This window comes from Aegilops tauschii, chromosome 4 (assembly GCF_002575655.3).
Source record: "Aegilops tauschii subsp. strangulata cultivar AL8/78 chromosome 4, Aet v6.0, whole genome shotgun sequence".
In the NCBI taxonomy this organism is placed as follows: Eukaryota; Viridiplantae; Streptophyta; class Magnoliopsida; order Poales; family Poaceae; genus Aegilops; species Aegilops tauschii.
The window spans coordinates 395,103,322-395,126,594 of record NC_053038.3 but is presented as its reverse complement, the minus strand read 5'-3'; positions in this window follow the sequence as shown (position 1 = coordinate 395,126,594).

Below are 23,273 nucleotides of genomic sequence, written 5' to 3'. Positions count from 1 at the left end.
GTGAAGAGGAATGGATTGATGAAGCTGGAGCCGATATCATGGAGTCTTCAACGGATCAGAATTTTTAGTAGACTACCATATCAGTAGTAGTTTTTCCCCCATTTAGTAGTATAGTTCAAGCACTTTGTAACGCTAGTTAGATCGATTGTTTTGCCTTGTTTGGATTGATTGAGTGATATTGATTGAATTTGTCTCATGAGCATATGGGTAGTGTTTTCTCTCTAGACCTCATTATATTCTTAATTCTCATCTTTTCTAAACCTATCAGATGCCTCCGAGACGCGACACCGGATTTGTTTTTCCGCCAGAGATCACCCAGTTGATTCAGCAACAGAATGCCTTGATGCAAGTGTTAGTTCAGAACCAAGGCAACAACAACAACAACCCACCGCCACCACCACCTGTTGATCACTTAGCCCGTTTCTTAAGGCTAAACCCGCCGGTGTTTTCCAGTAGCACCGAGCCGATTGTTGCAGATGATTGGCTCCGCAAAGTTGGAAGGGAGTTGACCACTGCAGGATGCACAGATGTGGAAAGAATGCGTTTTGCCGCACATCAGCTTGATGGACCCGCAGCATCATGGTGGGAGAATTATACAACCACGCACCCTATTGACACTGTCACATGGGACCAGTTTCAGCAAGCTTTCCGTACAGCTCATGTTTCAGCAGGAGCTATGGCTATGAAGAAGCGTGAGTTTCGGAACCTACGCCAAGGAGGACGCACCGTAGGCCAGTATGTGGAGGATTTCAGTAAGTTAGCACGTTATGCACCAGATGACGTTGCTACGGATGCTGCCAAGCAGGAGAAGTTTCTGGAAGGATTGAATGATGAGCTGAGTATGCAGTTGATGGTAGCAACTTTCAACAACTACCAGGAGCTGGTGGATAGAGCTCTCATGATAGAAGGGAAGCAACAACAGATTGAAAACCGCAAGAGGAAGTATGGACAAGGGAAGTACAATTCTGGAGCCCAGCAGAAGCCACGATTTACCCCGAAGCCGGGAGGACAGTTTCAGCATACCCATGGAGGAGGTAGTTCGCACAACCATAATGGCTCCAAGAATGGTAATGGGAATGGAGGAGGAAACGGACAGAACCGCACCAACCCATCTACCCCAACCAAGAGAGATCTAAGTCACATTACTTGTTTCAAGTGCCAGAAGACGGGACATTATGCAACTGATTGTCCCAAAGCCCAAAATGGAAATGGCAATGGAAGCTCTGGGAAGAAGCCGAACCCGTTCAACAAAGGACATGTGAACCACGTGAGCGTGGAGGAGATTGAAGCTCAGCCTGATGCAGTAATAGGTAAGTTTTTGGTTAAGTCATTTACTGCAACTGTTCTTTTCGATACTGGTGCATCGCATTCATACATATCAAGGGGATTCGTAAACAAGTTTAAGATGTCCACCCAAGTTCTCAAAAGCCCCATGTTAGTAACCTCGCCAGGAGCAGAGTATATGGCCACCCAAGGATGTTTTAAGATACCATTGGCCATTGGTAGGCATGTTTTCCCCTCAGACCTCATTGTTTTGGAATCGCAAGGTTTGGATGTGATATTGGGAATGGATTGGCTATCGTTGTATGGAGGAAACATTGATTGTGCCAGCAAGACTATTTTGCTTACCACCCCGGAAGGAAAAAGGATCAAGTATGTATCCAGGCATATGCCGAAGAGGACTCAAGTAAATTCCTTATCAGGAGTTGTACAGGAGGAAGTACGAGTGGTGAAGGACTATCCGGATGTATTTCCAGAAGAGTTGCCAGGCATGCCACCAGATAGAGACATTGAGTTCTTGATTGAACTTTTGCCAGGCACAGGGCCAATATCTAAGAGACCGTACAGGATGCCCGCAAAGGATTTGGAGGAAATTAAGAAGCAGATCAAGGAGTTACTGGATAAAGGCTATATTCGCCCAAGTTCGTCACCTTGGGGATCACCAGTACTTCTAGTGGAGAAGAAAGATGGATCACTAAGGATGGTTGTTGATTACCGAGGACTGAATGAAGTGACCATCAAAAACAAGTACCCACTGCCGATGATCAATGATTTGTTTGACCGCCTGCAAGGAGCTAAAGTATTTTCCAAGATCGATCTACGATCAGGATACCATCAGTTAAAGATTCGAGAGCAGGATATACCCAAGACAGCTTTTACCACCAGATATGGATTGTATGAGTATACCGTTATGTCATTTGGACTGACTAACGCACCGGCCTATTTCATGAACCTAATGAACAAAGTGTTTATGAAATTTTTGGATAAGTTCGTCGTGGTGTTCATTGATGATATTTTAATCTTTTCCAAGAATGAAGAAGAGCATGAGGAGCATTTACGATTGGTACTTGAGAAGCTCAGAGAACATCAGTTATATGCCAAGTTCAGCAAATGTGAGTTTTGGTTGAAGGAAGTTGGATTCCTTGGACATGTTATTTCTGGAGAAGGAATAGCAGTAGACCCTGCCAAGGTTGACACAGTGACAAGTTGGGAATCACCCACGACAGTTGGAGAAATCCGGAGTTTTCTTGGACTTGCAGGATACTACCGGAGATTTATGGAGAATTTCTCAAGGATTGCTAAGCCCATGACTGAGCTATTGAAGAAGGACACAAAATTTAATTGGACTGAGGAATGTGAAGCTAGTTTCCAGGAGTTGAAGAAACGATTGGTTACCTCACCCGTGTTGATTCTGCCAGATCAACGCAAGGACAATGAAGTTTATTGCGACGCTTCTCGTCGAGGACTTGGAGCAGTGCTTATGCAGGAAGGAAGAGTTGTTTCGTATGCTTCGCGACAACTTAAACCCCATGAGAAGAATTATGCTACGCATGATTTGGAATTAGCAGCCGTGGTGCATGCATTGAAGACATGGAGACATTTCCTCATCGGAAACCATTGTGAAGTGTACATGGATCACAAGAGTTTGAAGTACATTTTCACGCAGAAGGAGTTAAACCTCAGACAGAGGAGATGGTTGGAGCTCATCAAAGACTATGATATGAGATTGCATTATCACGCTGGAAAGGCTAACGTAGTAGCAGACGCGTTGAGCCGCAAGAGTCATATCAGCACCATCAAGACAGGAGAGTTACCTCAGGAGTTAGCCGAGGACTTACGCGAGCTATGTTTGGAGATAGTCCCTAGAGGCTATTTAGCGACATTGAATATTCAGTCTACCTTGATGGACAAGATCAGAGAAGCTCAGAAAACAGACAAGGAGATTGAAGAGATAAAGGAGAAGATGAGCAAAGGAAAAGCCAAGGGATTTCGTGAGGACGAGCACGATACCTTATGGTTCGAGGACCGCGTATATTTGCCAAATGATCTGGAGATCAGGAAGTTGATTTTGCAAGAAGCCCATAATTCACCGTACTCGATTCACCCAGGGAATACCAAGATGTATTTGGATTTGAAGAATACTTTCTGGTGGACCGGAATGAAGAAGGATATTGCGGAGTTTGTAGCAGTTTGTGATGTATGTCAGAGAGTGAAGGCAGAGCATCAGAAGCCAGCAGGATTGCTACAACCGTTGCCGATACCCGAATGGAAGTGGGATAAAATAGGCATGGATTTTATCACAGGATTACCCAGGACCGTTCAGGCTATGACTCGATATGGGTTGTAGTCGACCGTTTGACGAAAGTGGCTCATTTCATTCCAGTGAAGACCACTTACACCAGTGCTAAGTTGGCAAAGATATACATGACCAGGATAGTATGTTTGCATGGAGTTCCGAGGACCATTGTATCAGACAGAGGAACCCAATTTACCTCGAAGTTTTGGAAGCAGATACATGAAACATTGGGAACCAGGCTGGAATTCAGTACAGCATTTCACCCGCAGACAGATGGACAGACCGAGAGAGTCAACCAGATTTTGGAGGACATGTTGAGAGCCTGCGCGCTAGATTATGGATCAAGTTGGGACGACAATTTGCCATATGCGGAGTTTTCTTATAACAACAGTTATCAAACCAGTTTGAAGATGGCCCCTTTCGAAGCTTTGTACGGAAGGAGGTGTAGAACACTGTTGTTGTGGGACGAAGTTGGAGACCGTCAGTTGTTTGGACCAGATTTGATTAAGGAGTCTGAACAGAAAGTGAAGTTGATTCGCGATAGGCTCAAGGTAGCCCAGTCCAGGCAGAAGAGTTATGCTGATTCTAAACGCAAGGAGACCGTTCACGAAATCGGAGACAGAGTGTATCTTCGAGTATCACCTCTTCGAGGAGTGAAGCGCTTTGGAGTTAAGGGAAAGTTAGCGCCCCGTTTTATCGGACCATACAGAGTGTTGGAACGTATGGGAGAAGTTGCCTACAAGCTGGAATTGCCCGAAGGATTGTCTGAAGTACATGATGTATTTCACGTTTCGCAGTTGAAGAAGTGCCACACAGAGATGGCTGAGATACCGCTGAGAGATACTGTGCCACTGGAAGCGATTCAGTTGGAAAGTGATTTGACCTATGAGGAGAAGCCAGTTAAGATTCTCGAGTATGCCAGCCGAGTTACCCGCAGCAAGGTTATCAAGTTTTGCAAAGTTCAGTGGAGTCACCACACAGAAGATGAGGCCACCTGGGAGCGAGAGGAAGATCTACGGAAAAACCACTCCCACCTGTTTTCTAGCCAACCCGAATCTCGAGGGCGAGATTCATCTTAAGGGGGGTAGGTTTGTAACATCCCAAATTTTCAATTTGGAATGTTATACATAGATCACCATTGCATATCATGTTTTATTGCATTTTGACAAATCCTCGATAAATCCTAAGCAACTCAAGGACCCTCGGAGAGAGTTGGGGATTTTCTCAAATTTTCTTATTTAATTTTCAAACGAGGATTGGGATTTTAATTATTTTTCTCTCCGGAAAAATATTTCATTTTAAAAATAAACGAGAGGAGAAAATATGACTTCTCCAAAACATTTGAAATACTGGAGGAAAAATGTTAAAATCATTATTTGGAATTTATTGGATTTTATTTGAAATTTTTATTGCATTTAAAAATATGCATGTTTTCAAAATATTTATTTTTGATTTAAAAAATGTTCACCCTATTCTAGATTTTCTAACTAGATGGGGAAAATTTATTTCATATTTTTCTGATTTTTATTTAGTTTTCTACGCAATATTTTCCGCGGAACATATTTAAAAAAAACGCGCTTGCCCGACTGGGCCGAGGCCCAGCCGAAGCCAGGCCGGCCCGCCCCGTCGCCTTCCTCCTCCCACACGCCGACGTGCCGCCGGAGTCCGCCGCCCGCATGCCTCCCAAGCCCGACCCCTTCCCCAAGCCTCCTAGCACCCCCTTGCTATATATAGCCCCCCCCCTCCGTTTTCGCCGCCACCATCGCCGGAGGAGCCGCCCGCCGCCGCCGCATCTAGCCACCGCCGCCGCCCGCCGTTTGCCTCGCCCCTCGCCGCCGGGAGCGCCGAAGCCCCGCCCCCTCGCCCGCCGGAGCCGCCGCCCCGAGCCCCGCACCCCCGCCGCCGACCCCGCCCACCGGAGCCCCTCGCCGGAGCGAGCCCCGACGAGGTACTGCCGTTCGAGTTGACCGGTTTTCTGGAAAAAAAAACTTTTGTTTTAAAAAAAAAACCTAGATCGGTTTTTTTTCGGTTTTCTTATTTCACGAGCGTTCACCGAACCGTTCGTTTTAATGAACGCGTTCGTCGGTTTTTCTCTGTTAACGAACGTCCGTTATTTAACTGTTCGTCTGTTTTTCTTTTTCGTCGGATTTTCTCGTTATTTTCTCAGATTCGATTCCTGATCGAAATTTCGAATCTGTTTAACTTCTCGCTCGTTTATCGGAATCAGGTGATTCAAGCGCCTAGAGTTTCGTCTCGAAATTCTCTTTCCGTTTAACCTACTCAAACAAGTTTTTGCTACAGTAAAATTTGACCTAGATCCAGATTAGCAAACGAAGTTTCTTTCTTTCGCCGTTTGACTTTCGTTGCTTCTTTCGAGTTGATTCTTTTTGCAAACCGGAGTTCTTAAGTTGAACTTTCTGGTTGGATCTTTCTTTTGAGTTTTACCTGTGCATTAGATGAGTACTGATTGTATGCTTGTTTGTTTGCGATAGAGTACCCGGAGTGTGCCGCTTGTTACTTCGACTCGCTAGGTTTTGCGGATCATCAGCAAGGCAAGTAACACTTTGATCATACCCCGTTCATACCCAGTTTTATTGCATTAGATCTATTTCCTCAAACACATTGCATGATTAGGATCTAATCAAACTGTGGGTATTGGGAAGTAGTTGAGGTAGTACCTATTACCTGTTTTCTTATCAAACCCTCGGGAGTTACTTCTACGTTGCTTTTATTATTGCCATGCTATGCTCGTAGACGTGGATTGGGTTTGAGAGATATTCATGACAGATGTGAGTGTTTAATAATGGTTCAACTTAAGGTGGCAACTAAAACTCACATCTGGGTGGATTGAGGCACCTGGAGAACCCAGTGTTGTCTGTTTGTATAAGGACCGCCACCCAGGCTCAAAGGGATCATAAGATTGTTCATGCTAGAAACTTCCGTGTGCAGCCGCAAGCTATTATGGGCTCTAGCATAGCTGAGTAGGTTACAGGATCTCTTGAAGAGGTGGACTAGCAGATGTAGGGGAAAGTAGGTGTACCGGTCCATCCAGAGTAGAGAGTGACTGTTTCTGAAAGACTGTGTCTTGCTCATCCGTTTCTCAAACATCATGCAGTGCGAGAATCAAGCGGAGGCGATCGAGTCTTGTGGGAAAAGTGCACAAACCTCTGCAGAGTGTACAAACTGATCATGATTAGCCGTGTCCCCGGTTATGGACAACTTGAGTATCTAGTACCTGGATTTTCATTTGAATCTCATCACTGTGATACTTATAATTAATTTTGTTGGGTTAATGATGATACTTAATTGGGATTGAGTTGGAGGTACCTTCTCAATGTTTCAACCACCATGATAGTTAAATAAAATTTATTCCTTTGCAGTAGGATAAAATTGGCTTTTCGCAAAACTGTAACCATAGAGCCTTTCCACCAGCCACATATGCATATAGTATAGCATTACTATTGTTCATTGCTCTCTATGTGTTACATTGCCAGCATATTCTATGTGCTGACCCGTTTTCGGGCTGCAACGTTTCATGTTGCAGACTTTTCAGACGACGAGTAAGGTGCCTTAGGTCGTGGTCTTATACTCAGTGATGCCGCTGGAGTTGATGGACTCACTTATCTTCCAAGTCTTCCGCTGTTATCGTTATTAGATGGCCTTAAGCCATGTTTATTATACTTAATCTCTTTGGAGATATTCGGTGTAATAAGTGTGTGATTGCTACTCTGTTATAAATCCTCCATTTGTACTGTGCGTGTCAGCATTACTGATCCAGGGATGACACTGGTGCACAGCAGCACAGGCCATTTGAGGTCTGGTCGCTACAACTCTCCCCTCTCGTTGCTATGCATCACCATGATCTTGCGTGTGCGTAGGAATTTTTATGAAATTACTAGTTCCCCAGCACTGCCTCCCTCCCACCTATATATATGTGGGAGAGGGGCGCCTAGCACACACCAGACAATTGCCTAGCCGTGTGCGGCGCCCCCCTCCACCGTTTACACCCCCGTTCATATTTTCGTAGTGCTTAGGCAAAGCCCTGCAGAGATCACTTCACCATCACCGTCACCATGCCGTCGTGCTGTCGGAACTCATCTACTACCTCTCTATCTTGCTGGATCAAGAAGGCGGAGGACATCACTGTGCTGAACGTGTGCAGAACGCGGAGGTGTCGTACGTTCGGTACTTGATCAGTTGGAGCACAAGGAAGTTCGACTACATCAACCGCGTTGTTAAATGCTTTTGCTTACAATCTACGAGGGTACGTATGTATACTCACTCTCCCCCTCTCGTTGCTATGCATCTCCATGGATAGATCTTGCGTGTGCGTATAATTTTTTTTTGTTTTCCATGCAATGTTTCCCAACAGTGGCATCCGAGCCAGGTCTATGCGTAGATGATATGCACGAGTAGAACACAAAGAGTTGTGGGCGGTGATATTCATACTGCTTACAACAATGTCTTATTTTGATTCGGCGGTATTGTGGGGTGATGTGGCCCGGACCAACCATACATGTCCACGCACATGAGACCGGTTCCATCGACGGACATGCAACTAGTTTTGCATAAAGGTGGCTACCGGGTGTCTGTTTCTGCTACTTTAGTTGAATCGAATTTGACTATGGTCGGTCCTTGAAGAAGGATAAAACAACAAACTTGATGAACACCGTTGTGGTTTTTGCGTAGGTAAGTAGCAGCCACGTAAAACTTGCAGCAACAAAGTAGACGACGTCTAACTTGTTTTTGCAGGGCATGTTGTGATGTGATATGGTCAAGGTATGATGTAATATATGTTGATGTATGAGATGATCATGTTTTGCAATATCGACAACCGGCAGGAGCCTTACGGTTGTCTCAGTATTGTATGAAGTTCAAGCGCCATGTAATTGCTTTACTTTATCACTATGCGTTAGCGATAGTTGTGGAAGCAATAGTTGGCGTGACGACCTTGACGCAACGATGCTACGATGCAGATCAAGGTGTCGAGCCGGTGATAATGGAGACCATGATGACGCTTTGCAGATGGAGATCAAAAGCACAAGATGATGATGGCCATATCATGTCACATATTTTGATTGCATGTGATGTTTATCCTTTAGGCATCTTATTTTTCTTAGAACGGCGGTAGCATTATAAGATGATCCCTACACTTAATTTCAAGATAAAAGTGTTCTCCCCGAGTATGCACTGTTGCTACAGTTCATCGTTTCGAGACACCACGTGACGATCGGGTGTGATAGAGACTATGTTCACATACAATGGGTGTAAGATAGTTTTGCACATGCAGAATACTTGGGTTAAACTTGATGAGCCTAGCATGTACAGACATGGTCTCGGAACACTGGAGACCAAAAGGTCGAACATGAGTCATATAGTAGATATGATCAACATAGAGATGTTCACCATTGATGACTACTCCATCTCACGTGATGATCAGACATGGTTTAGTTGATTTGGATCATGTATAACTTAGATAAACTTGAGGGATGTTTATTTAAGTGGTAGTTCATTAGTAATTTGACTAATTGAACTTAATTTATCATGAACTTAGTCTTGATAGTTTTGCATATCTATGTTGTAGATCAATAGCATGCAATATAGCTCCTATATATTTTTTATGTTCCTAGAGAAAACTAAGTTGAAAGATGATAGTAGCAATGATGCGGACTGGGTCCGTGATCTGAGGATTATCATCATTGCTGCACAGAAGAATTATGTCCTTGATGCACCGCTAGGTGACAAACCTGTTGCAGGAGCTAATGTAGACGTTATGAACGTTTTGCAAGCTTGATATGATGACTACTTGATAGTTTAGTGTGCCATGCTTTACGGCTTAGAACCGGGACTTCAAAAACGTTTTGAACACCACGGAGCATATATATGAGATGTTCCAAGAGCTGAAAATTGGTATTTCAGATTCATGCCCATGTCGAGAGGGATGAGACCTATGACAAGTGCTTTGCCTACAAGATGGAGGAGAATAGCTCAAATAGTGAGCATGTGCTTAGAATGTCTGGGTACCACAATCACTTGAATCAAGTGGTACTTAATCTTCCATATAAGATACTGATTGATAGAGTTCTCTAGTCACTATCACCAAGCTACTAGAACTTCGTGATGAACTATAATATGCAAGGGATGACGAAAACGATTCACGAGCTCTTCGCGATGCTGAAATCGGCGAAGGTAGAAATCAAGAAAGAGCTTCAAGTGTTGATGGTTAATAAGACCAGTAGTTTCAAGAAAAAGGGCAAAAGAAAGGGAACTTCAAGAAGAATGGAAAGCAAGTTGTCGCTCCCATGAAGAGGCCCAAAGTTGGACCCAAGCATGAAACTGAGTGCTTCTGCTACAAAGGAAATGATCACTGGAAGCGGAACTATCCTAAATACTTGGCGGATAAGAAGGATGGCAAAGTGAACAAAATTATATTTGATATACATGTTATTGATGTGTACCTTACTAGGGTTCGTAGTAGCACCTGGGTATTTGATACCCGTTCAGTTGCTAAGATTAGTAACTCGAAACGGGAGTTGTAGAATGAACATAGACTAGTTAAGGACGAGGTGACGATGTGTGTTGGAGGTAATTCCAACGTTGATACGATCACCATCGCACACTCCCTCTACCTTCGGTATTAGTGTTGAACCTAAATAAATGTTATTTGGTGTTTGCGTTGAGCATGAATATGATTTGATCATGTTTATTGCAATATGTTTATCCATTTAAGTCAAAGAATAATTGTTATTCTGTTTACATGAATAAAACCTTCTATGGTCATACACCCAATGTGAATGGTTTATTGAATCTCGATTGTAGTGATCCACATATTCATAATATTGATGCCAAAAGATGCAAAGTTGATAATGATAGTGCAACATACTTGTGGCACTGCCCTTTAGGTCATATTGGTGTAAATCGCATGAAGAAACTCCATGCGGATGGACTTTTGGAATCACATGATTATGAATCATTTGATGCTTGCGAACCATGCCTCATGGGCAACATGACTAAAACTCCATTCTCCGGAACAATGGAGCGAGCTAATGACTTATTGAAAATAATACATACCGATGTATGTGATCCGATGAGTGTTGAAGCACGCGGCGGGTATCGTCATATTCTGACCTTCACATATGATTTAAGTACATATGGGTATATTTACTTAATGAAACGCAAGTTTGAAACATTTGAAAATTTCAAAGAATTTCAGAGTGAAGTAGAGAATCATCGTAACAAGAAAATAAAGTTTCTACGATCTGATCGCGGAGGCGAATATTTGAGTTATGAGTTTGGCCTTCATTTAAAACAATGTGGAATTGTTTCACAACTCACGCCACCTGGAACACCACAACGTAATGGTGTGTCTGAACGTCGTAACCGTACTTTATTGGATATGGTGCGTTCTATGATGTCTCTTACCGATTTACCACTATCATTTTGGGGTTATGCATTAGAGACAGCCACATTCACGTTAAATAGGGCACCGTCTAAATCCGTTGAGATGACACTGTATGAACTATGTTTTGGCAAGAAACCTAAGCCGTCGTTTCTTAAAATTTGGGGTTGCGACACTTGTCAAAAGGCTTCAGCCTGATAAGCTCGAACCCAAATCAGAGAAGTGCGTCTTCATAGGATACCCTAAGGAAACAATTGGGTACACCTTCTACCATAGATCCGAAGGCAAGATTTTTGTTGCCAAGAATGGAACATTTCTAGAGAAGGAGTTTCTCTCGAAAGAAGTGAGTGGGAGGAAAGTAGAACTAGGTGAGGTAATTGTACCTTCTCACGAATTGGAAACTAGCACATCACAGAAATTTTTTCTAGTGATGCCTACACCAATTAGAGAGGAAGCAAATGATAATGATCATGAAACTTCAGATCAATTTGCTACTAAACCTCATAGGTCAACCAGAGCATGATCCGCACCATAGTGGTATGGTAATCCTGTACTGGAAGTCATGTTATTAGACCATGGCGAACCTATGAACTATGAAGAAGCTATGATGAGCCCAGATTTTGATAAATGGCTTGAGGCCATGAAATCTGAGATAGGATCCATGTATGAGAACGAAGTGTGGACTTTGGTGGATTTGCTCAATGATCGGCAAGGCATTGAGAATAAATGGATTTTCAAGAGGAAGACAGACATTGATGGTAATATCACTATCTACAAAGCTCGACTTGTCACAAAAGTGTTTTCGACAAGTTCAAGGGGTTGACTATAATTTGACTTTCTCACCTGTAGCGATGCTTAAATCTGTCGAAATCATGTTAGCAATTGCCGCATTTTATAATTATGAAATCTCGCAAATGGATGTCAAAAACTGCATTCCTTAATGGATATTAAAGAAGAGTTGTATATGATGCAACCAGAAGTTTTTGTCGATCCTAAAGGTGCTAACAAAGTGTGCCAGCTCCAACGATGCATCTATGGACTGGTGCAAGCATCTCGGAGTTGGAATATACACTCTGATGAGGTGATCAAAGCATATGATTTTATACAGACTTAGGGTGAAGCCTGTATTTACAAGAAAGTGAGTGGGAGCTCTGTAGCATTTCTGATATTATATGTGGATGACATATTGCTGATTGGAAATGATATAGAATTTTAAAATAGCATAAAATGATAGTTGAATAAGAATTTTTTAATGAAAGACCTCGGTGAAGCTGCTTACATATTAGGCATCATGATCTATAGATAGATCAAGACGCTTGATAAGATTTTTCAATGAGTACAGACCTTGACAAGATTTTGAAGGAGTTCAAAATGGATCAGTCAAAGAAGGAGTTCTTTTCCTGTATTGTAAGGTGTGAAGTTGAGTAAGACTCAAAGCCCGACCACTTCATAAGATAGAGAGAGAATGAAACTCATTCCCTATGCCTCAGCCATAAGTTCTATAAAGTATGCCATGTTGTGTACCAGACCTATTGTGTACCTTGCCATGAGTTTGGCAAGGGGGTACAATAGTGATCCAGGAGTAGATCACTGGACAACGGTCAAAATTATCCTTAGAGGACTAAGGAAATATTTCCGGTTATGGAGGTGATAAAGAGTTCATCATGAAGGGTTACGTCGATGCAAGCTTTGACACCGATTCAGATAACTATGAGTCTCAATCTGGATACATATTGAAAGTGGGAGCAATTAGCTAAAGTAGCTCCATGCAGAGCATTGTAGACATAGAAATTTGCAAAATACATACGGATCTGAATATGACAGACCAGTTGACTAAACTTCTCTCACAAGCAAAACATGATCACACCTTAGTACTCTTTGGGTGTTAATCACATGGCAATGTGAACTAGATTATTGACTCTAGTAAACTCTTTGCGTGTTGGTCACATGGCGATGTGAACTATGGGTGTTAATCACATGGTGATGTGAACTAGATTATTGACTCTAGTGCAAGTGGAAGCTGATGGAAATATGCCCTAGAAGCAATAATAAAATGGTTATTATTATATTTCCTAATTCACGATAAAGGTTTATTACTCATGCTAGAATTGTATTGATCATAAACTTAAATACATGTGTGAATACATAAAAAAATAAAGTGTCCCTAGTAAGCCTCTACTAGACTAGCTCGTTGATCAAAGATGGTTAAAGTTTCCTAACCATGGCATGTGTTATCATTTGATAACGGGATCATCATTAGGAGAATGATGTGATGGACAAGACCCATCCGTTCGCTTAGCATATTGATCGTTCAGTTTATTGCTATTCCTTTCTTCATGTCAAATACATATTCCTTCGACTATGAGATTATGCAACTCCCGGATACCGTAGGAATACCTTGTGTGCTATCAAATGTCACAACATAACTGGGTGATCATAAAGATGCTCTACAGGTATCTCCGAAGGTGTTTGTTGAGTTGGCATAGATCGAGATTAGGATTTGTCACTCCGAGTATCGGAGAGGTATCTCTGGGCCATCTCAGTAATACACATCATAAGCTTGCAAGCAAATGACTGAGAAGTTTAGTCACGAGGTGATGTATTACAGAACGAGTAAAGATACTTGCCAGTAACGAGATTGAACTAGGTATGAAGATACCGGCGATCGAATCTTGGGCAAGTAACATACCGATGGACAAAGGGAATTACGTATGTTGTCAAAACGGTTCAACCGATAAAGATCTTCGTAGAATAAGTAGGAGCCAATATGGGCATCCAGGTTCTGCTATTGGTTATTTACCGGAGAGGTGTCTCGGTCAAGTCTGCATAGTTCTCGAACCCGTAGGGTCCGCACGCTTAATGTTTGTTGACGATATAGTGTTATATGAGTTATATGTTTTGGTGACCGAATGTTGCTGGCGTCCCGGATGAGATCAGAGACATGACGAGGAATCTCTAAATGGTCGAGAGGTAAAGATTGGTATATAGGACGATGGTATTTGGACGCCGGAAGTGTTTTGGGACGTACCGGGAAGGTATCGGGTCACCGGAAGGGGTTCCGAGCACCCCCGGCAAGATATGGGCCTTATGGGCCAAAGGAGGGGACAGACCAACCCACAAGTGGGCTGGTGCACCCCTCCCTTGTTTGGCCAGCCCTAGGGAAGGAAAAGGGGGAGGGCTAGCCCCTCCTGCCTTTCCCTCTCATGGGAGAAAGGAAAGGGGGGCACCCTCCCCTGCCTTTCCCTGCACTCCAAATAAGCAAAGAGGGGCGCTGCTTGGGAGGGACCCCAAGTAGGATTGCTCCTACTTGGGCGCCTCCATTGGCTACTCATCCCTTCCTCCCACCTATATATATGTGGGAGGGGGCTCCTAGCACACACCAGACAATTGCCTAGCTGTGTGCGGCGCCCCATCCACCGTTTACCCCCGGTCATATGTTCATAGTGCTTAGGCGAAGCCCTGCGGAGATCACTTCACCATCACCGTCACTGTCGGTGTCAAAACCAGCGGATCTCGGGTAGGGGGTCCAGAACTGTGCGTCTAAGGTCGATGGTAACAGGAGACAGGGGACACGATGTTTACCCAGGTTCGACATCTCTCTATGGAGGTAATACCCTACTTCATGCTTGATTGATCTTGATGAATATGAGTATTACAAGAGCTGATCTACCATGAGATCGTAATGGCTAAAACCCTAGAAGTCTAGCCTGTATGTTTATGATTGTCCCTATGGACTAAACCCTCCGGTTTATATACACACTGGAGGGGACTAGGGTTGTACAAAGTCGGTTACAGAAGAAGGAATCTTCATATTCGGAGGCCAAGCTTGCCTCCCACGCCAAGGAGAGTCCCATCCGGACACGGGTGAGAGTATTCGGTCTTGTATCTTCACAGCCCATCAGTCCGGCCCCTGTCCAACAGGCCGGACGCCCGAGGACCCCTTAGTCCAGGACTCCCTCAGTAGCCCCTGAACCAGTCTTCAATGATGAGGTGTCCGACGCGCAGATTGTCTTCGACATTGCAAGGCGGGTTCCTCCTCCGAATGCTCCTAAAACAACCTTCGAACACAAAGAACGTGTCCGGCTCTACAAAACAAGTACCACACACAACCGCAGAGAGTATAATATTTCACGAGTCCAATCTACCGACAACTTTTTCTAGCATGATGCCACGTCACCGCCCGGTCATTATTTCGAACCGTTTTACGGCCTGCCGCTGCATGTTTTGAGATGCGGTTTTATTGGCACGTCTTGTCAAAGCAGAGATCGTGTCACCTTATTACGGGATTCTCATCAATACGGGCACGGGTAATCCAACCGTGCCGTCTGCGCGGCCCTTGGGAAATAGGCGAGTTTTAATGCGAGTGGGGAGGCGCTTGATATTCGCTGCCTTTATAAAGGGATAAGGATTCATCCCCTTTCACCCATGCCTTCTTTCTCTCTGCCCACCCATTCTCGAGCTCCAGTGCCCAAGTCCTCATCTCTTCCCCCTCAAAAAAGCACTCTGATCATGTCCGGATCCGGAGTGCAGGGTAAGTGGATGGTCTCCTCCGTCAAGGAGAAAGACATCACGAAGCTCCGGGAGGCCGGGTACTTAGCCAAGGAAATCACCCATTGGCTTCCGGCCAAGGGGCAAATCATCCCCACCCCAAAGCCCCGTGAAAGGGTAGTGTTCATCCGTCACTTCGTCCATGGATTGGGATTTCCCCTCCACCCATTCGTCCGCGGGCTTATGTTCTACTACGGGGTGGATTTCCACGTTCTGGCCCCCAACTCCTTCCTCAACATCTTGGCATTTATTGTCGTGTGCGAGTCCTTCCTCCGTATCCCACCCCACTTCGGACTGTGGCTCAAGATTTTCAACGTGAAGCCGAAAGTGGTGGATGGTCAACACGGCAGAGTGCGGAGGTGCCATGGTGAGAAAGATGCCCAACGTTACATGGCCCAAAGGTACCTTTGTAGAGACCGTAAAGGGGTGGCAACAGCTATGGTTCTACGTCACAGAGCCTCGCGACACCACCTGGTCCGCGGCTCCCGAATTTAAGTTCGGGGCCCTAATGCGGCTCACCTCGTGGCTAGAGAAGGGTCTGGACTGGGCTTCGTCAGATGAGCTGACGCCGCTGCAGACACGTATCAGGAGCATGGTGGACAAGAACATTAAGCTCGTCAATGTGATCCAGGTGATGCTTGTTCGCCGGATCCTTCCCTGCCAACGCCGAACATGCCATATGTGGGAGTTTGATCCGGCCAAGAACCACAACTTGCAACAATTCTTTGGCACCACGCATGAAGATATCAGGAAGGTGCTATTCAAGGGAAACTAGACATGGCCAGAAACGATCGAGGATCGTGGCCATGACCTGACTCACCCAGCCAGTCCGATGAGTTCTCCATATTACGCGGTATATTCTCCGCCTGCATATCTGAGAAGATGCCTAAGCTTCCCCGTTTAACTTTTTAGGGCTGGACGAAGAAGGCGGAGGGGATCCGGTGTCCGGCTCCGCTGCCCGAAGACCTAGCTATCCCGCGCCGGACTAAGATGCTGGTTCCGGCGCCCTACCAGGCACCAGACAAGAAGGCCAAGAAAAAGGCCAAGGAGACCAGAAGTGGTCTCCGCCGCAAGGGCGCTTTGGACATGGCGTCCAAAGACACCAATACTCACTCCTCCGCTGCCGAGGATAACGAGGAGGAGGAGGAGAGCAACTCTCCCCCTGAGGGGGGGAGGAAGAAGAGGGCGGCTTCCACAAATCTGGAGGCAGAAGCATCCAAGAAGGGGAAGGTCTCCCTCGCGGATAACTCCGCGTGGGACATCAACAGCAACCCAGAGCGGTGTCCCCGAGATAAGCCCCTGGCCGGATCGTGAGTACTCAAAGACCCTGACGCATTTATATATCAGCCTCTTTACTTCGTAGTTTTAACGCATTGAACCACACAATTGCAGTCCGTCTCATTCCGACCTCGAGCGATCCTCATCTTCGGGGTATTCGCTGGACCCGAAGGTAATGGACAGTGGGTCCCTTCCGGCGGCCTCCTCTCCCAGGGCCATGGATGACACCGAGGTGTTGTCCCGAAGGATCCCAGGCCAGGGAGAGACGCATGAGGCCATCAGGGCGGCGCCAGAGGGCGAAACCTCGGCCGCCGGACACATGGGGGAGTAAATCCCCATGGAGACTAGCGATGGGAACCGCATCCAGTGCGACCCTCAGCCGAATACCATTCCGTAAGCTAGTGCGGCTTCGGGTTCAGGCAAGCAGCCTCCTTCAAAAGAAGGAGGTGAACCTGTTCCGCCGGTAACCTCTGTCCAACCAGAGGCACCGGATACTCTACTGGAAGCACTACGAGGTGCTTCCATTGTTGAGGAACACCGTATACTTATGGGTACGGTGATTGAGAAGGTTCAGTCCGTTAAGAGCGGACTGACCGAAGCTTGCACCAGCCTGCTGACTGGCTTTGAGGTAAGTGGCGTAATTGTGTAAGAAGAATGTCATGGTATAGACAGTAGCCCCTGAGACTCTGTCCGGTGTTCGGAAAGAAAAGCCGGACATAGGATTGAATAACTTTCGCAGGAGACTAACTGGACATGTCTATGTGAATAAGCAGGCGTCGTTGCTGGCTGCGATTTCTCATGTTGTTGAGGTCTCTGGACTGAAGCAGAGTCTGTAGTGGACCGAGGAAGAGCTCGGCCGTGTGAAAAAACAGCTGGAAGACAATCAAGGTATGTAATGACCTGCTGTATATCCAGAAAGGATAAACGATTTGTGCTGACCAAAGTGCCATGGCATTTGTTAGGAGTGGCGACCAAGATAGAGACCATCAAGAAGGCGCTGGCCGAGGTAGAGGATAGAGCGGCCAAGGAACAAGCCGCCCGCGAAAAGCATGAGGCCAGGGTCGGTGAGGTCCAGCAAGAGCTCCAGGACGCCGTGAAGAAATGCGAGTCCTTGGAGCGCAATGTTGCGGATCAAAAGACCGAACTCGCCAAGGCTCGTCAAAACGCGCAAGATGCCCGTGTTGAAGCCCAGGGCACTCTCCAGGAGATTCAAGAGGCCAAGAAGATTGCGGCAGGTAAGGCCTTCATTATGCAGAGCAAATATGTGAAGAAGAGGTATCTCTTACTAACCCGGATTTGGAGTTCTCGAGGAGCATTTGCGGATTTGTCGCGCACTATAGCCGACGCTACAGAGTTCTTCCGAGCCGAAGAGGGGAGCTCGACGGAGAAGCTGTTCTGGTCGCAATATCTTGCGCTGGAACATCTGGTGCCCTTTAGCGACCAGCTAAAATAGTTGGTCGAACTACATAGGGTGGCCGAACTAGCCATGAAGGATTTAATAATCCGGCTGTGGCCCGCCAAAGCTATACCCAGCAGCTACTTCGGGCTCGTGAAGCGGGTGGTCAATGCGTGCCCCCGGCTTGACGTCATCAAGCGGTCGGTCTGCATCGAGGGTGCACGGATGGCCTTTGCCCGCGTCAAGGTGCAGTGGGCGAAAATGAACGCCGTCAAGATCGCGACCGAGGGGCCGCCCGCTGGCAAGGAGCACCGCATGCCCGAGCGGTATTTTGAAGATGTCCTGGAGGGACCCCGCACTATAGCGGAGCAATGTGCTAAGGACATTATTTTTGATTGAAATACTTTCATGTTTATCCTGTCCTATATGATGAAACGAGATTGTTATGTAATATAATGCTTGTTATTATTTATTTAAAATTTTACCTCTTGTGCAGCCGTTTTTATTGAATCTGAGAGTTGGCCAGTCGTCGGCTTCAGCCCCATGTAGGTAGCACGGGAGTGTTCGGGATGGAATCTAAACACTCTTGATCCAAAATTTGGTCCTTGAAGGAGGTGTTTAGCGCAACAAACCAGACAATCAGACTATGTGGCTTTATGACCCTGACTTAGCCATAGGAGTTCGACAATAAAAATGTAGGCGCAGCCCCTGGTTAGCATTTAATCCAGACTATGGTGCTGTAAACACCTGATCGGACTGAGGCCGATCAGTCGCATAATGCGGAAAAAATTGTGAAAGATTTGTAACCTCCGAACAGCTGACCGGCTCACGCCGTATCATGACACTCAGTTTTCGGCTTTCTCTACTGAGGTGCTCATCTGGATAAACCAGGACACAATCGTAGTAGTTCTGCCTTTACTACCCTAGCCGATAGAGCGGAACGTAAGGTAGTAAGCACAGGAGCCGGGCAACCCAACTATTGACCAAAGACATGATTCCGAGCCAATTCATATAATGCTAAAATTCGGGGCGCCGAACTGGACTGTAAAAGTGTTCGGCCTTTGTTGCCATAGTATGGAGCGTAGTGAAGCCCCTGGCAAATTAAAGTGTACCAGAGTGTACGTGTGCGATCGATAAAAATAACAAAATAAAATGAAGTTGTAAGCTAGTGCCACATAAGTTGGGCCGCAAACAGTTTTCATTATAGTTATATTAGTACGTCAAAGCATATTTGTGAAAATAGTGCGAGAAGCACCCGGGCTATTTGTCATGCCAAGATCAAGGGGGGAGCTTGCGTGAGGGTGAAATCCAGAAATCCCCCCACGCGTCTATGCTACTTGCCGCCTTGGTGTATCCGTCCTTCGAAAGGACTGATTATCAGACCACTGCTAGGGGCCTATGGAAAAAGAAACCTGAAAAGGATAAAAAGAAAAGTGAAAGTATGTGTGTCCGGGGAAGGTCGAAGCCGTATTGTGGACCACAGTCTGGTTATGCCTCCGTCGCTGCTCATGGTATTTTGAGTGCATAGTTCTGTACACGCGGTACATATGCCGCCATTTGGTCAGGACTGAGATGGAGACCGAATTGCTAGTCTGACTCCTGACGAGCCAGACTGTCAAGCTGCGGAGTAGTCCGGACTCGTTTGACAGTGTCCGAGAGCTTGGCCTCTGAATTAAAATTCTGCCTTAAAAGGCCGCTCTGTACTTCCGCTGCCAGGGCCGCAGTGTGTTCTTCAGTATGGAGGGAACGCTCTGTGTTTCCATTGACTGTTATGACCCCGCGTGGTCCGGGCATCTTGAGCTTGAGATAAGCATAGTGTGGAACCGCATTAAATCGAGCGAATGCGGTTCGTCCGAGCAGTGCGTGATAGCCACTGCGGAAGGGAGCGATATCGAAGATCAACTCTTCGCTTCTGAAGTTGTTCGGGTACCCGAAGAGAACTTCCAGGGTGATTGAGCCCATACAACGGGCCTCGGCACCTTGTATGACTCCTTTAAAGGTAGTTTTGGTGGGCTTGATCCTTGATGGATCGATGCCCATTTTGCGCACTGTATCCTGATAGAGCAGGTTGAGGCTGCTGCCACTGTCCATGAGGACTCGCGTCGGGTGGAATCCATCAATTATTGGGTCAAGGACCAGTGCGGCTGAACCACCATGACGAATACTGGTCGGATGATCCCTGTGATCGAAAGTAACCGGGCAAGATGACCATGGATTAAATTTTGGGGTGACTGGCTCTATCGCATAGACTTCCCTAAGCGCGCGCTTGCGCTCCCTCTTGGGGATATGGGTAGCGTATATCATGTTCACCGTTTTGACCTGAGGGGGAAACTTCTTTTGTCCCGCTGTGTTTGGTGGACGGGGCTCCTCGTCATCGTCCTCGCTTTGCGACACCTTCTACTTGTTCTCGGCATTTATCTTGCCGGCCTGTTTAAAAACCCAGCAACTCCTGTTGGTGTGATTGGCTGGTTTGTCGGGGTGTCGTGTATCTGGCAAGGGCGATTGAGTATGCGGTCCAAGCTGGATGAGCCCGAATGGTTCCTTTTGAATGGCTTCTTCCGCTGGCCGGACTTGGAGCCAATGAATCCGGCGTTGACCGCTGTGTCGTCGGTATTATCACTGTTGCTTCGACACTTGTGTCTGTTGCGTCGGGGCTTGCCGTTGCTATTTCTGGCTTCCGATGTGCCAGGTTCGCTTACATTGTTATTTCTACGAGCTAGCCAGCTATCTTCGCCCGCGCAAAAGCGGGTCATAAGCGCCGTGAGGGCTGCCATGGACTTCGACTTTTCTTGGCCGAGGTGTCGGGCGAGCCATTCATCCCGGATGCTATGTTTAAAGGCCGCTAGGGCATCGGCATCCGGACAGTCAATGATCTGGTTCTTTTTGGTTAAGAACCTAGTCCAGAATTTCCTGGCTGACTCTCCGGGTTGTTGAATTATGTGACTTAAGTCGTCGGCATCCGGAGGTCGGACATATGTGCCTTGGAAGTTGTCGAGGAAGGCATCTTCCAAGTCCTCCCAGCTGCCTTGGGCAGACTGTTCAGCCAGTGCCGAGCTGGTCCTTTGAGTTTTAGTGGGAGGTATTTGATGGCATGGAGATCATCACCGCGGGCCATATGAATATGTAGAAGAAAATCCTCGATCCATACCGCGGGGTCTGTTGTCCCATCATATGATTCGATGTTTACGAGTTTAAACCCTTCTGGGAATTCCTGATCCATTACCTTGTTATTGAAGCAAAGGGGGTGTGCGGCGCCTCTATATCGGGCCACGTCGCGACATAGCTCGAGTGGAGTCCGTCTGCGGTTCTCGGCCCGGGCGTGATTATGATTGTTGCGTCCGGCTAGGTAGCAGTTGTCGCATGTCGGGGCATGCCCCCGCGATCCATAGATCGATTCGTTCTGACCTGCTCTACTGTCCAAGTCCTACCGCAGGTCATATGTATGTCCCCGAGCTGTTTTATCTCTGCCTTTACGGTGAGGTAGTATGGGCTGGTGTTCGGCTTGAGTTGCCGCTTTGTCCCGGCCACGTGGTGGTCGGTCAGCCGCATTGCGCGACCATGGTACGGGCTCCAGCGCCTCGTGATCGAACTGAGGTAGCAATTTGCGCTTCGGAGAACTTTTGGCTGGGTGCTCGAGGCCGTATTCTTCGGCTGCCAGGACGTGAGTCCACCTATCGTTGAGCAGGTCTTGATCAGCTTGAAGCTGCTGCTGCTTCTTTTTTAGGCTCCTTGCAGTGGCTATTAGCCGACGCTTGAAGCGCTCCTGCTCGAGAGGTCGCTCAGGCACGATAAAATCCTCGTTGCCGCGGCTCGACTCAGCCTCTGAGAGCGGAAGGTAATTACTGTCCTCCGAGTCTTCGTTTATGGCCTGTTCATCAGGGCTAACTTTCCCGTCTTCCCGTTCGTCCTGTTCGGAAGTTGGCTCAATGGGGTCTTCATTGCCTTCGGCATCGTCCGGAGTATTGTTTTCTCCTGTGCTGGTATTGCTGTCTTTTCCATGGCGTGACTTGGAGCGGCGCCGCTGACGTCGGTGCTTTGGCTATGTCTCAGGAGGTTTATCCTTGACTGGGTCTTCTTTGTCATCGCCGCTATTCTCTTTGGGTGTATCTACCATGTACATGTCATACGAGGAAGTGGCCGTCCAGCGTCCGGTAAACGGCGGGTTTTGGGCCTCCTCTTCTCCGGCATCGTCGTCCATACCGTTGATGTCTTCGGAGCCGTAATCGAGCATGTCGGTTAAGTCCTCGACAGTGGCTATGAAGTGGGAGGTGGGCGGGAAGCGAAATTCTCTGTCATCAACCCCTAGTTCGAACCGGATATAATTCGGCTGTGAGTCCCCTGCTAAGGAGAGGGTTTTTAATGAGTTCAACACATCGCCGAAGGGTGAGTGCCGGAAGATGTCCGCAGCGCTGAATCTGATGACCGACGCCTGATCGGGCTCGACGGACGCGGGCGCGCGTGGTTCGAAACCTGTGGCTGGAGACGAATCTGAGGTTCCAGTGACGCAGGTCATGCTCGAGGTTGGGTCTGTGTGCGGCTCCAGCACCGCTGATTCTGCAGCTCTCGTGGCGGGGTTGAGCCTCTCGTCCTCGGATGGTGCAATCTGCTCCGGATCTAGGGTCGGAGTACTTATAAGTGCTATCTCCGGGATATGGTCCGATGACAGATTTAGGTTATGCTCATCGCGGTGGCAGGGAGCGGCTGCCATGGGCTCGAATCCGTCGAAGATCAAGTCTCCGCGGGTATCAGCAACGTAATTCAAGCTTCCAAATCTGACTTGATGGCCAGGGGCGTAGCTGTTGATCTGCTCTAGATGGCCAATCGAGTTGGCCCGTAGTGCAAAGCCGCCGAATACGAAGATCTGTCCGGGGAAAAAGACTTCCCCCTGGACAGCATTGTTGTAGATGATTGACGGGGCCATCGAACCTCTTGAAGACGACGCAATGGAACTCTCAATGAAAGCACCAATGTCGGTGTCAAAATCGGCGGATCTCGGGTAGGGGGTCCCGAACTGTGCGTCTAAGGTCGATGGTAACAGGAGACAGGGGACACGATGTTTACCCAGGTTCGGGCCA